This window comes from Mandrillus leucophaeus, unplaced genomic scaffold (genome assembly GCF_000951045.1).
Source record: "Mandrillus leucophaeus isolate KB7577 unplaced genomic scaffold, Mleu.le_1.0 Scaffold169, whole genome shotgun sequence".
NCBI classification, from domain to species: domain Eukaryota; kingdom Metazoa; phylum Chordata; class Mammalia; order Primates; family Cercopithecidae; genus Mandrillus; species Mandrillus leucophaeus.
The window spans coordinates 2,182,060-2,198,492 of NW_012101687.1; the positions used below are offsets into that span (position 1 = coordinate 2,182,060).

At 38.7% G+C, this 16,433-nt stretch overlaps 1 long non-coding RNA gene across 1 annotated transcript in view; it reads right to left on the reverse strand.

Moving 5' to 3' along the window:
- Window positions 1-7,484: 7,484 nt before the first annotated feature.
- LOC105537098 overlaps window positions 7,485-16,433 on the reverse strand; it is a 19,175-nt gene continuing 10,226 nt past the window's right edge. The window contains exon 4 of the long non-coding RNA XR_001005673.1: window positions 7,485-7,606. This is a non-coding gene — a long non-coding RNA (uncharacterized LOC105537098). The remainder of the gene's footprint in view (window positions 7,607-16,433) is intronic.

The following is a 16,433-nucleotide window of genomic DNA, read 5'->3' on the forward strand; positions in this document are numbered from 1 at the left end:
TTTTATGATCAGGTTTTATGATTAGTTTCTTCCCCCTGTCATAGGTTCATAGAAAATCGGTGGAAAAATGAGTCAGGTGGGAGGGAGCCAGCTTTGTGATACAGCCTGGAAGATTCTGCCCAGACATGGGGCTCTTGCTTGTGCTTTCAAAACGGTAATGCTAGGAGGGGTTCCTGACAGTGTTCCAGGTGTCACTCGGTGACTGTCCTGTGGAGTATGACATCTGCCTCTGCCTCTGCCTCAAGCCTGGGGGCTGGCTAGAAAATACCTGTCTCTCCCTCCGGAGTATCTGATGTGGACCGAAGAATTTAGGGCCCCTGGGGCTGAACTACTGGTTTGTGGTTGTTGGGGCCCAACCACTGCACTGCTATGAATGACTCGGTGTCCTGCAGTTTATTTTGGCCTCTGAAGGAACTGCAGTTTGCTCTCCCGAATTGAGGACATTGGCTCACACTGGCCTTCTCTCCCTCTCCTCTTGGAAACATAGCAATACTGCCAGAGAAATGCATTAACTAGAAAAGGCTGAAAGAATCTTCTTTTCCTCTGCCACTGCATAAGCGGTCTGATCGGGTGAGGACGTTTGCCTCTGCTGCTGGCCTGGGTGGCTGTCTGTCATTACAGAACTGCCCAGCTACCAAAGCAAATGGCTATCTCTCCTAAGCAATGGAGAGACTCGGGTCCAGAAGCTTCAAGGATAGAGGAACTGAAGGGCTAAATGAAGGGCAGAGTCAAACCATCCCAGGGGGTTATCAGTAGAAATCCCGTCTGAGCTGTTCAAATCTTCTTTCCAGACTCTTTGAAAAGTAAAATCCAGAAAATCAACATGAACATCACACCTGTCGCCTTTAAATGGCCCACCCTTCATCCTAAAATGAACAAGACTCCTTGGGTACTTTAGTCTGCTCCTAACCTCGTTTCAAGGTCTAGTCCTGCCAATTTTATGTAGAGAAAGGCATTTGCCATTGATTCCCCCAAGGGACAAGGCCAATCAGGCCATAACCAAGACATTTGATGTATGTATACAAGCAAAGACCTAGCTTTTGACAACAAAGAAATGACCACAACATTTTACAGCAGCTTATATAACATTTATATGTCCGTAGTGGATCTAACAAGCATCATTCTGGAAAAGCCACGCAATAAATGCCTTGTGTGGACCGAATCATACTCATACAGTTACAGTGCAATCAGCACTTGTCCTGCCAAGATGAGTGATGGATTATAGTGGAGAGGAAGTTCCAGCTTACACCTGTTAATAGTATTTTAAGTCACATAGGCAAAATTCCTATGATGTGATAGACTCTGGGCTAAAAGCTAAGGATACAAAAAGAAAATTAGGCCCAGTGTGGTGGCTCATGCCTGTAATCCCAACACTTTGGGGGGCCAAGGCAGGACAATCACTGAAATCCAGGAGTTTGAGATCAGCCTGAGCAACATGGTGAGATCCTATCTCTACCAAAAGAAAAAGAAAAAATAATAATTAATTAGCCAGGCATGGTGATGCACATCTGTGATCCCAGCTACTCAAGAGGCTGAGGTGGGAGGATCACTCGGGCCCGGTGAGCTGTGATTGTACTATTGCATTCCAGCCTGGGCAACAAAGCTGGACCCTCTCTTTAAAAAAAAGAAAAAAAAAATTATAGTTTAATAGGGAAGATCAAGTTAATGCATTCTTCTGTGTGTAAGAGTCAGATATTATTATATGGATTATACAAGTGAGATTAGTTAAAGAACCTCTTAAGGATAGATTCGTATCCTTCCCACCACAAAATACTTATTGTCTAAACACTTGTTCACCAATATCCAGTGTCTTGTATCATCATTGTACGTATGCCTAAGTTATCTACTAGGCCCTGAGCTCTCTCAAGGGGAACCATGGCTTACCCCTCTGCATCCCCAGAGCCAGGGACAGTAAGCAATCATTGTTAGTTGATGATGATGGTATTTAACCTCGCTCGAGCTACACATAGCACATCACCACGGGGAAATAGCCCCTTAATGAATCCTTTTCATGATACTGTTGAGATCACTTTATAATATCAGACCAGAAAAAAGAATGAAATCACTGAACTAAAAATGCCATTTGACCCAGTAATCCCATTACTGGGTATGTACCCAAAGGATTGTAACTCATTCTACTGTAAAGACACATGCACACATATGTTTATTACGGCACTATTCCCAATAGAAAAGACTTGGAACCAACTCAAATGTCCATCAATAATAGACTGGATAAAGGAAATGTGGCACATATACCCCATGGAATACTATGCAGTCATAAAAAAGGATGAGTTCATGTCCTTTGCAGGGAAATGGATGAAACTGGAAACCATCATTCTCAGCAAACTATCACAAGAACAGAAAACCAAGCACCTCATGTTCTCACTCATAAGTGGGAGTTGAACAATGAGAACACATGGACATGAGGGGAGCACCACACACTGGGGCCTGTTGGGGATGGGGGCCTAGGGGATGGATAACATTAGGAGAAATACCTAATGTAGGTGATGGGTTGATGGGTGCAGCAAACCACCATGCCACATGTATACCTATGTGACAAAACTGCACATTCTGCACATGTACCCCAGAACTTAAAAGTATAATAAAAAAAGAAAAAAGAACTTAGTCTGAAATACTTGGTTTCATTGTCTAAAATCATCTTATGTTCAAAGCACCATTTATAAAAATCTATTCCAAGGAAATTATAGCACTATTTGGAGCTTTATGAGGAAGATATCTACCAGCCAGTAGGACATAAGATATATTATTTTTCTCCTTTACTAAATTTGAAAATCAATGTCCTTTAAAGACTGAAGCTACAACTACAGCCACTATTTATAGACATCATCTCACTTATATTAAGAATTTGTGGTCCTTATTTGAACATAAATTCTTCCTAGTTATTTGTGTAGCTTGAAAGGTTTTGCAGCCTGGGTTTATAGAATTCAAAATTTAGTTTAATTTCTTTTACCTTAACCAGTGTGCATAGTTGATTGTATAGGCCAAGAGACCTACTCTTAAATGTGGCCTCACTTGATCTCCTTTTCAATGTAAAATTTCCAAAATAAAGGGGCAAGAAGACATCATCTCTTACTCCTAGTACCTCCCTCACCTGGTAGGAAAGAAAAGAAAAGAAAAAAAAACCCTGTAAACTAAAAGCTTTAATTTTATTGTTTGATCATCTTTTTCAAGCTTGCATGGATACGTTCAGTCTATTGAAGAGCTGAAAATGTGTGTGATGGAGAGAAAGAGCAACTTCCCTTTCATTTCCTTTGTACTCTGACAACTGAGCTTCCAATCTCCTGCTCACAGGGCTTTCATACTAACAGAGTGTTATGACTTCTTGGGACTGAATTTCATGAGTTTGAGAAGTCCCCCAGGAGAAGTAAAATCCCAGCTGTTATTTTGGATTTGCTCCACGGCCTAAAAACATCCACAATATATTTTTTTAAATCGTGCATTGACTTTTTATGAACACATACACTGCATACTAAGCAGGCACCTGAAATTTTCAATAGTGTTACCAAAAAACAGCACTTATTTTCCATTGCATACAGTGAATTTGAAAACTCTTTTAACACCTGATATGCACTCCTAGTGGGTATCTGTGGATTCACTTTTACCTGACAGATCCTCTTTCAACATTCAAAATGAAAGAAACTTCCTTGGATAGTTTATCATCTTGGGGAAAAAATACAGAGAGGATAAAACAAAGAGAATGAATTCAAGTTGTTTTTACTTTAAAATCTTCAGTTAGGAGAACGTAATGGGAGAGAGACGAAACATGGGAAAAGCAGCAGCTCTAACATGGATAATTTAAGTAAGGTGTGTTTGAAAGCAAACAGGAAGTTCACCTAGGAAAAATATTAGAGTGTATTTTTTAAAATGACAATATAGGGCACTGCAACTGGGGCCAGAGAGATTGTGATGGTTGATTTCATGTGTCAACTTCACTGATCCAGCAGACACCCAGGGATTTGGTCAAACATTATTTTTCGTGGGTCTGTGTGGGTGTTTGGGGTAAACGTATCAGTCACATCAGTAGACGGAGTAAAATAGATGGCCCTACCCAATGTTGGATGGGCAGTGGGTCTCATCCAATCAGTTGAAGGCCTAAGTAGAACAAAAGGATTGACCTTCCTCCAAGTAAAAGAGGATTCCTCCTGCCTGATAGGGTCATATGCTTTATCATGCATTCAGACATGAACTGACACATCGGTTTTTCCCGGATCTCACACCTGTTGCCTTTGGACTGGAGCTACTCCATTGGCACTCTTGGTTCTCAGTCCTTTGGGCTCAGACTGGAAATGCAGTATCAGCTCTCCTGGGTCTTTAGCTTGTCCACTCACCCTGCAGAGATTGAGGCTTGTCAGCCTCCCTAATCATGTGGGCCAATTCCTTATAATAAATTCCTTTCCATATTTATATGCATCCTATGGGTTCTGTTTCTTTGGATAACTATAATACGGAGACCTCAGTTCAAATCTTGGTTATACCACACACTAGCTCTGTGACCCTGGGCAAGTCTAACTCCATGTCACCCGTGTTCGAAATGTAATACCTACATGGAAATGCTGTGGGAAGGATTAAATGAGCTAATATAAGTGGGGTACTTAGCACAGCACCTGATGTGCAGCTAATTATAGATAGAAAAAAAATTAACACATTGTTTTAAAAAAGTTATGCAGAGTAGATTCTTGGGATTCATGAGCTTCTAAAAATACAAGAACTCCCTAAAATTGTATGCAAAATTTTCTGTGTCTTTTTATGATCCCCCCAATACGAACACACACACACACACAAACTTGGGGATAAAAGAAGTTCATAGCTTTCATCAAGTTCTCAAAGAAATACTTAATCCAGAAAAAAAAAAGTGAAGGTTTCTGATAAGCATGAGAGGAAGACTCCATAATATACAATTAACTTTGGGTTCTGCTAAAGAAAGAAAAGGATTAATCCTAAGAAATTCACATTCCTAATTGAACCTTAGGATTACTGACACTCAAACTCTCCACTGTCTCTTTGCCTTTGCATTCAAACTTTTCAGAAAGTCAACTATACCCCTGACATCCAAGTTTTCAACTCTTGATTCACACCTAAACTAACTGCAGTTTCTCTCTGCAAAGGAATTGTCATCATTGCAGGTCCCTGGGGCAAAAACCTGAGGAACATTTTGACTCAGTCCCACATCCCCAGTTGGCTATCAAATTCTTTCAAATCTACCTTTGAAATAATTTTGGAATCTCTCTCCTTCTTTTCCAGGCATTGCCCTGATTATTGACCTTATCTTTCTTGGACAATCCCGATGGCCTCCTCCAGGTTCACTTCTTCAGTCTATTCTTACTCCAAAGTGCACTGCAGTCAATCTTATTGTTGTTGTACTTGTTTTCCTTTAGGTAAAATGACCATCCATTTTCTGCTGTCTTCAAGTCTTCCAAGAATTCCTCATACCTATTCTGTCTTCTGCCACAATTATTGTGGACGAGCACACACATGTCCTTCCTTCCTTCCTTGAACTGTCCCTAATATCCCCTTAAATACTCTACCCAGTATTACTTCCATTCCCTAAACATATCATGTGTTTCTACACTTTATACCTTTGCTCATTAGGACTAAAATAAGTTGAGTGCCTGAGGCTAAGAGAAATTGCCTTACAACTAATATGTGCTGGAGCCAGAATTTGAGTCCAGGGTGTTGGACTCTAAAGTTTGTCTTTCCACCCCTCATTGAACTACTCACTTGCTTTTCTCCCCAACAAACTTTTATTTCTACACAACAAACTTGTTCTACCTCTTCTTTGCATCTTGATTTCACCCATTTCCCCTACCCCCTGCACTACCATGTCCTTGTTTATAGCATCTGAGCGAATCTTATGCATAAATCTGGTCTATCTTACTATTCTCTAAGCTCTATAGGAAAGTATGTAGTAAGTAACCTGATTCTGGATTCAGACAGCCTAGGTTCAAATCTCAAATTCTCCATCTGAGTGATCCTGGGCTTCTCCCTGCCTTTGTCTCCTTATCTGTAAAATGGGGCTAGTAATAGGACCAATCTCATATCATTTTGGGTGGATTAGATGAGTTAGTGCATGCAAACATTTAGACCCAAGTCTGATGCATAAAGAGAATCCAATAAATTTGACATATTATTATAGGGCCAGGAATGTGCCTTATGTACCTTGGTATTATCACAGGCATTAAGCATTGTACCTTATACATAGTGTGTGCCCAGTGCATGCTTGCTGAAAGGATGAATATTAAAAATAGTTTTAATTTCCTACATAAACCTCCTGTGATCAGAAATACTTGGCCCATAAATATACAAGAGATGGAAATCTTGCTTATTACACCAAGGCCTGACAATATTTCTAAAAGAAACCTTTTAGGTCAGAATGGAGAGCAATGACTTCATTATCCTCAACAAGAGCAAAAATGACTAATTGAATAGAAGACTAGACATAAATAAGCATTTCATCAGGAAAATTAAATAGAAGGCGCCTACCTTCATGACAAAAAGCTGCTAATAATAAATTCAGGTTTAGTCCCTTGAGTATCTAAAAAAATTAGAGCAATGAAGTGATTAAGAAAACTGACTTCAGAGGAAAATTAAGGTGGCTGGCTATATCTAGTATAGACTGAGGAAGCAATGACTAAGAGCTTTCTTGGTAGAAATTCATAGGATAATTAAAGGAGTAAATACCAAACAGGGAAAGGAATTATTTATCATGTTGGAGGTGATAAAAATAAAGGAAGAAATGAAAGGAAAGTGTAAGCTGGTCAAGAGGCAAGATTTAATTTGTATATATGCTGAGGAGTAGTGAAAACTACTGGTTAGAAAATATTGTGTGCCTACATAGTCTACTAGTCATTGCTTGATTCAAACATTTCAGTTAGCAATCTGGCAATATATAGAAATTGCAAACCACATATCATTTTACCTAGGCTGAACCAGGCGGATCACGAGGTCAGGAGATTGAGATCATCCTGGCCAACATGGTGAAGCCCTGTCTCTACTAAAAATACAAAAAATGACTGGGCGTGGTGGTGCACACCTGTAGTCCCAGTCACTTGGGAGGCTGAGGCAGAAGAATCGCTTGAACCCGAGGCGGAGGTTGCAGTGAGCCGAGATCACACCACTGCACTCCAGCCTGGTGACAGACTGAGACTCCATCTCAAAAAAGGAAGGAAGGAAGGAAGGAAGGAAGGAAGGAAGGAAGGAAGGAAGGGAGGGAGGGAGGGAGGGGAAAGAAAGAGAGAAAGAATAAAAGATGTGACCAAAGGTTTATGCTTGCAGATGACTATCATACCTTTATTTATAACAGCAAAAAGTGGGAAAGATTCTAAATGTTCAATAATAGAGGATTGCTTAAATAAGTTAAATTGGCTATTGTAGAGCCTTTAACCATGATAATTTAAATGATAGTAGTAAATCTCATGTTATAACATTTACCACAAAAATGGGTTACATATACCATACTTCACAGATTTTAAGAGGCAAAATTTTAATATTTTTACATATCTAAAATCTTAATATTTCTTGTCATTTCACAGCACGTCCAAGTGTATTAAGACTTGCAGGTGGGGTGAGGTCAGCTTGAAGCCAAGTTCTAGAAACAATAACAGAACACTCTTTCAGGAAATGCTGTCTTGCCAATACCCTAGCTGAAACAGAAGATATTGTGTGGAAAACCACAAACATTGAAAAGTCTGAATCATAGAGTGAATCATAAGAATTAAAATTTGAACGTGAAAAAGTTTTAGTAATACCTAGACAATTAGTTTCACTTATTTTTTATTATGTAAGTAAAGATATTTGATAAAACCTATGTCTAAAGGATTTCTTTCAACAAGTATAAAATAATAATTCTTAGTAGTTAAGCATTGCATCATAGTACTGGCATAATTATTTGTTTATTTTGTAATAGTGCATAAAGTATTGACGGATGTTAATAAAGGTGACCTCCTAGATTAATGAAAACCAGTATGTATATATAGTATGAATCAAACTTTTCTTAGAAGGGAAGAGATGCATCAAAATGTGTCCTGTCTATTAACAGTATCTGTGAGTTTTATTCTTCTGTTTTAATACATTCTAATATTTTTCTTAAAAAGCAATGTTACATTTTAATACAAAAATTTTAGTAAATATTGTTTTTAAAAACAATAGAGAAAACAAACGCAAACTTGAGATTTTTCTAGACTACTCTAGGAATTGGTATATCTATCAGCGATTCTATAGTAAATAGGCTAAGAAATTGAAGTAGAGAAGTTTGAGTTTCATTCTTGCTTCTGTCAATGTAACCATTTACAAATGATGTGGTTTTCTAAAATTTTCCTTTGTCCATGGGTAAGAAATACACAATAATGTTCACCAGCCTATTTCAAAGTAACAGTGACTAAACATCTGGAATGAAGCAAATAGATTATATCATAATTGCAGGGCGTCTCAGTGAAGAGTATGAACAAAAGCATTTTGTAAAGACAAATCTATTTTCCCTTTAACTTATCACTAAGTAATATTCATCTCCACACTAGTTGTGGGGTCAGACCAGCCAATCTATTGAAATCCCCAGGAACATCAACCTGAGATCAGTTTGTCTGATGTACCAAAAGATTTTTCTTAATACCCCTTAGGGATTTGTAAGCTTATTTATTTTTACAACCTGCAAAACTTCAGTCTCGACAATGAACATAAAGTGCCTGACACATATGTATTATGCATGTATGAGCATTTGTTTATATTATCTTTGACTTTTTAAAATCTGTTCAATGAGCCTTTTTATTCCATACTTATTATATACGATATTTCATTAAGATCCATGAAAAGAGTCACTCCTAGTTTATATTTACATTATTTAAGCACTACAAGTGATATTTGCTACTGGTTATGTAAATGGAAAATAATTTATGAGATTTATGATATGATTTTCTTTCCTGCACTTGGTGACTGGGTTGCCTCTTGGTTTTTATTTATGTCATGAACGATAATAAGCTCCTTCTATTTGCCCACCCACACAGTTGCCTGAGCTTTAGGTGTGGCTGGAAATGATGGTGGGGGAGGAATAACTGCACTCAGTTCAAACGATAATAGCCCTCTCCTTCTATTACAGCAACCGTGAGGCAGGTCAGCTTCCAAGAAAGAATACCAACCTGCTTTCTGTAGGTGAAGAAGTCCCAGGGCTTGACTCACAAGGTCCTCTAGCACTGCACTTTGCAGTCAGTCCTGCGGGAGATTCGAAAAGACCTATCCTATGGAAATGCCTATAAATGATTAATAGGCAGACAAAGGAATTAACTCAAAATTGTAAGAAAGAGTAGATTAGATGAGCACTAAGAAATGTGACTGTCTACAACCACCTTGAAATCTAACAGGAAACAGGCCAAATGGCAAATTAGACTGTTTAATGGTTGTGTGTGAAAGTGCCTCCTCCTCGTAAAGGAACTGTAACAGATCCAGTCTTGTGCAAAGAGAATATTATAAACAAGATAAAGAAGCTTCGAGATAGCTTCCCTAAATTCACTAAGTCATTAAGTAAATTTTACATTATAATCCAAGTGAAAAACACAAACAAACCAGAAAAATCAAATACAAACCAAAAACAGACCAGAAAAACCTGAACAGGCCCTAAATGAAATGCCATGAAGGTCTCCTCTTAGAATCACTGTGGATTCTCTCATGCCCCAGATGAAGCAGATTGTATCAAGCAAGCAACATCACTGAACTTTTATTGAAAGCGCAATCCATATTCTTCTACAAATGAAACTTAGAGTTTCCTATCTGTCTGTAATTTAGTTCTATTTTTAACTCATTTCACAGCTCAATTAATATTCCAGTGTTTTATTCTTCTTCGTCATATTCACAGCAGCCTGAAATAAACCTTACTTTGAAGCTACTTCCAGCCTTTGCAAATCCTTACCCTTCTCAGAACCTTCTTTTCCATCACTGCTATTTGTTCTGTCTCCCTGGAGACTTCACTGTTGCCACCTGCTTTCCACCATTCCAAACTGCACCTGTCCCAATTGTAATCCCTGCTTTCTAAGTGAAAGTTAAGTAATCCGATAAATTAATGTGTGCTAATGTATTATTGGTCATTATCGCGCAAATGAAAGCATGTTAATTTCCTATCCTCTTTTCCCTTCTGAGAATTTTTACCATTTTACTATGGCCTTTTAAAAAATGGCTCATTTCAAAGAGGTAGTATTGGCAGTGGGAATTTTTAGATATCAGACCTATGGAGGGAAGTAGAACAATCATGTGTGTGTGTGTGTGTGTGTGTGTGTGTGTGTTCCCTCAAATCACAACATGGAGGAATGGCATCACATGTGTAGTAGCTGATGCATTTCACTGTTATATTATGGATGATTCTGCAACAGTTCTGTTCAGAGCTGCTGTAGACTTAGCATTAGGTTAAGCTCTAGAAATATGCCATGTAAAGTGACTTGCATTTTTATGTCTATTATAAAGGTTAAAACATTTGAACTTTCTGTTTAATTGGTATATATTTAAACTTTTCCTGAAATGGTCAAAGAAAGACTTTTTGGCATTAAACTGCTGCTGTGTAGAGCCTAAATGTCTGAAAAATTCATTAAAACAGCACTTTAACTTTGACAGAGTTGAACTGCTGGGAAAATTAATTGATTGTTTCTCACTTGAGCTTTGGAGAAGTCATTAAGGTTTTTATGGTTTATGGAAAATTGAGAATTGAAGTACACTAAAATCAATATGTTATCTGATGTACAGAGAAAATCCCACTTCAGATGAAAGAAAGCATAAACAATTCCAAGAGCTTTTTCTTTCTTTCTCTTGATTCCACAGGCATATTTGCATAGAGCTTCTATATTTACTTGTATTCAAAGTCCTTTGTCAGTCATTTTTATTGACTGACAAAGTCCTTTGTCAGTCATTTTATTGACATTATGGGGACAGAATAATGAGGTCTGAGAGATGAACCACTGCATTTTAGAAACTTTTCTGTTAATTTCAAAAAGGTATTAAGGACATAATATAAAATACCAGAAATAGTCTGGGCATGGTGGCTCACACCTGTAATCCCAGTACTTTGGGAGGCCAAGGTGAGCAGATCACTTGAGCCCGGTTCAAGACCGGTCTGGGTAATATAGCAAGACCCCGTCTCCATTAAAAAAAAAAAAAAAATCAGGAATATTCAGATAGGTCTGTATATTTTGAAACAACCCTTAACAAGAAAGTTGTAATTAGGCTAACATGTTAGGAGCAACGAGAAATACTTCAAGGATTCTATATATTGGGCTTACATGTATTATGGAAAAAAATAATCATGCCTTCTGCAAATAATGGGCAATGAATTGGATACTGGCTAGTGCCACCAGCGAGACTTAGGAGCCCACTCCGTTATGTTAAACAAGGATAAGAACAGAAAAAGAAAGAAGGACTGTAACAGAAAAGATCATCATGTAATTTATCTTTACTTAGTCCTCTGAATATGTCCTCTCTGACCATCCCCTCTTCTGATTATACACATCAGTAATTCTGGGGGGATTTTACCTTATTCAGATTTTACAAAGCCTGAATGGATTGGGATTTTAAGAGTAGCCACTTCTGCATTTGTCAACTTCTACTATCTCTATTCCAGAGAGAAAATGATATTTTCCTTTTTGAATATTCATTGTTGCTTCCAAACTCGTTCAGCATCAGACTGACTCTTTCCTTTCTTGTGTAGCTAACATCACTTCTAATTCACTCAACTTCCTACAAAGTCATACCCACAGTAGCCCATGCAAGCATGGGATATTCTGGGAGACTAGTGAGATTGTTAGTGATAAAATACTTGTTAGTATGAGATTTGTCTCAGAAGCACTAAGTAAATCATGTAACCCTATAGGTAACAGATTTATTGGTTATCATTGGATACTTTAAAACTCAGGATAGTTATCTAATAAGAATTTACCCTAGAGCAGGTATTTTTGAGATATTCAAGCAGTTACATAACAAGACAAGAGTGTGCTCATTGAGTTAGCATTTGATACTTGACATGTTTGTATTTACTTGCCTGTAGTTTTATATTTTATCCAATTAACCATTGTTCTCTCTATTGGGAAACTAATCCTAAAGGAATATACCACAAATAGAGAAACTCTTTAAATCTCTTTTACAACTTATGTACTTAACCTCTTTCTTCGCTTTTGCAGCATTATTATCAAAGTCTGGAAAATTCATAAAGTCATTAAGAAATAAGCACCCACTCAAACCAAGGCAGGATGCTAGTTCATCTTATGGTTGTCAGCCTGGTGTGCAACCCTTTACCTTGTCTTTATGCTGCCAACCTGTGAGTGACTAATCCCTGCCTTCTTCTCCCACAGTTAATTTATCCTATTATAAGTTCTCATGATAGGCATCTCTGAACATGTCCTAACAACTTGTTCAGAGGAAGGCTTTCAGTTGAAATGGAAGATGACTAGCAATTTTCACTGCTCCAATAGTTGTTCAAAAGAATATAATTTATTAAGCTATATCTACTAAACCAAGAATAAAAATGTCTTGTTCATGATAATGCTGCAGCTCTAGATTTATTGAGACACAAAGGGGGGAGGATAACCTTTTATACTGTAGCATATATTCTTTTATTTATTTATTTTTTTTTTTTTTGAGATGGGGTCTCACTCTGTCACTCAGGCTGGAGTGCAGTGGCACAATCTCAGCTCACTGCAACCTCCGTCTCTCAGGCTCAAGAGATCCTCCGAGTAGCTAGGACCACAGGCGTGTGCCACCACTCCCAGCAATTTTTTTGTATCTTTGTTAGAGACAAAGTTTTGCCACGTTGCCCAGACTGGTCCTGAACTCCTGAGCTCAAGCTATTCATCCTCCTCAGCCTCCCAAAGTGCTGGGATTACAGGTATGAGCCACTGTGCCTGGCCAGCATTTTTTTTTTTTTTTTTTTTTTTGAGACTCAGTCTCACTTTGTCACCGAGGCTGGAGTGCACTGGAGCGATCTTGGCTCACTGCAACCGCCACCTCCCGGATTCAAGCGATTCTCCTGCCTCAGACTCCTGAGTAACTGGGATTACAGGCATGTGCCACCACCCTCGGCTAATTTTTATATTTTTAGTAGAGATGGGGTTTCACCATGTTGGTCAGGCTGGTCTCAAACTCTTGACCTCGTGATCCACCTGCCTCAGCCTCCCAGGGTGCTGGGCTCAGCCAGGCGTGAGCCACTGCGTCCAACTGCATATATTCTTCACACGGGGCGGGGGGGATCTGTTAACTAAAGTACAGGTTAGAGTCAGGAGACTTAAGTGTTATTATGGTTTTTGCATGTAATCTCTTTAATAATCCCAATTATTTGACATGTTCTTTTCTGAGCAATAATTTTTGTCCTGTCTCTAAATTAAATACCCCAGTATCCCAGGGTATTAATACACTGTGGTATTGTTTTTTATTCTATTTTATAATAAAATACACTTTCTATTATGATTACACTTCTCTCTCCTAGAAAGAGAATCTTTGAGTCAAGACATAGTGTCCATGAAATCCACATTAAACCATACCTGGAGTATGTAACATGTTAACATGTTAGCATCGGTCATGACATAATCAGAGATGGGGTCATTGCATTGTAACCAACTAATAACCAGCTCAGCAGGTAAAAATTGCCAGGAGACTAGAAAGATGGTAGAAATCAGATATGCAGTCGTTTTTCAGAAGACAGACTTAAAACGAGGGAATGGGAGGATCCCTGGACAGGCAGCAGGAAGACACTGCCCAACCAGCAAGTACGGAGCTAGCTAATACTGAAGGGGTCTCTAGAGACAAACTCCATCTCACAGAATTCTCTGAAGCTGCTGTTGCCCAACTAAATCTTTAAACAAAATATTCATGTCCGCAGTGAAAAAGGACAAAAATTACCAGCCACAATATTACATTTTTCTTTTTCTTTCTTACAGCTCTATTTGCAACCTTGGAATTGGATTTGATTCTGAGACTGCCTGACTTCTTAATCTGATAAAAATCATTGGTATTTACAGGGATCTGTATTATTCCAAAAATCAGCAACTGATCTTCCTTGGTACACTCTGATATCACTGATGAGAAGACTTTCTTTTCCTTGAAAGTGCAGACAGTAACAAAGACAGAAAACACTCCAGCCCTCACTGGCAAGCAAATAAATTCAAGGAATCAAGGACAACCTCACTTCTTTCCCATACGAAATCCTTTCCTGCAACACATCACCCCCCTCCCTTTTTTTTTTTTTTTTTTTTGAGACAGACTCTCGCTCTGTCGCCCAGGCTGGAGTGCAGTGGCGCGATCTCAGCTCACTGCAAGCTCTGCCTCCTGGGTTTACGCCATTCTCCTGCCTCAGCCTCCCGAGTAGCTGGGACTACAGGCGCCCGCCACCTCGCCTGGCTAGTTTTTTTTTTTGTATTTTTTAGAGACGGGGTTTCACCGTGTTAGCCAGGATGGTCTTGATCTTCTGACCTCGTGATCCGCCCGTCTCGGCCTCCCAAAGTGCTGGGATTACAGGCTTGAACCACCGCCCCCGGCCACCCCCTTTTTTAAATTGGAAAAACTTAAAGTTGGGGATTAGAAACTTAAGTATGGAAGGCTTGCATCAAATGTATAAATATGAGAGACAACACAGTGTAGTGGTTAGCAGCATAGAATCACACAGAACTGTGCTGGAGCCCCAGTTTCATCACTTATCATCTGTGCAAATTCAAGCAATCTTGTTGAGCCTCAGTTTTCTTGTCTGTAAAATGGGGATAATAATAGTAATTACTTTGTGGAACATAATAAGTGTTGTATAATAACATAATACATTAACTGTTATTAGTTTTTAAATTAAATATTGTTCTACTAGAATCTACTTCTGAGATATACAAGTTTTCTAATAATATAATTATAAAGATAGCTACCATTCAAAATGTTAAACAAATACATTGTAATCAAGTAATCAAGGAACCATAGGATTATAAGTTATCCAGTGTTGAAATAGGTGCTTTATGAATACAAAAGAATTATAAATTCTAGCTTTTATGGAGAAAAGACTTTTTTTTTTTTTTTTTTTTTTTTTTTTGAGATGGGATCTTGCTCTGTAGCCCAGACTGGAGCGCACTGGCATGATCTCAGCTCACTGCAACCTCCACCTCCCAAGTTCAAGTGATCCTCTCACTTCAGCCTCCCGAGTAGCTGGAACCACAGGTGCACACTACCATGCCCAGCTAAATTTTCTTGTATTTTTGGTAGAGATGGGGTTTTACCGTGTTGCCCAGGCTGATCTCAAACTCCTGAGCTCAAACTATCCATCCACCTTGGCCTCCCAAAGTGCTGGGAATACAGGCATGAGCCACCATGCCTGGCCTGAAAGACTAACTTATAAATATATAATCATTAGCATACACAGGTGGTATTAAAATCAAAACACTGCAGTATTTATTTAACAGCTCCATCTTCATCGTCAAATCACATGTAAATGGTTATGAACACAGTACTTAGTTTTCCAATGCCTCGAAACAAGTAAAGATGGTAATAAAATAACCTATAAAACAAAGTCAGAAATTTTATAAAGCGGTAGCCCATTCCATTTTGCATTTCCTGATTTTACTTTCTTCATTGCACCAGCTGATGGAGTACTATCTGAACCTCTGTAACAGGTAACTGAAGAGCTGTCCCTGTGATGCAGTGAATCCAGGCTGGAAGGGATGAACTCATTTCCACGCTTTCTATGTCAGCTAAATCCTCACTCTTGGACAGAAACCCACAAGCATGGCCAGACTGGGAGAAGGCAATTCTGCCAGCTGATTGGAGTTAAAATGTGCAACTAGACAAAACCCCATGTTCCACTCCTACAAGGTAGACAACAGAAACACATTTCCTCTGCTTCTCTTCCTGTCACATTCCTCAAGCCATACTTAGTTATATGATGATATTCAATATCTACTTGGAAGTAATTATTACTACATTATAAACAACAACAACTAATGTTTGTTGGCATCTAGGAACTGCCTTGGTTATCCTACGACTTCTAAGGTGAGGAGGGAAACGAGCTAATAGAACTGGATGTTGACACAGGCTTACTTCTATGGCAACATTTTCCTTTTTCCAAAATGAATGCTGGAATTGCCTGACCACCTGGGAGTTATTTGTTTCACGGTTCAAAAGTTTGTTTACTGAGCTTTTGTTCTGATAATCATCTGAAAGTGAGTTTTGCTTTGGAATGAATGGCAAGCTTAACTTGAAATTTTTTATTATTGGAGCTGTGCTGCAAGAGGTCAAAAATGACCACATCACTGATCCATGGAGAAGCACAGAGATACTCTCTTTAGAAAGTTAACCTTATCTACAGTTTAAAGTAACCTTTTAAATGACGAGTTGATGGGTGCTGACGAGTTGATGGGTGCAGCACAGCAACATGGCACAAGTATACATATGTAACAAACCTGCACGTTATGCACATGTAC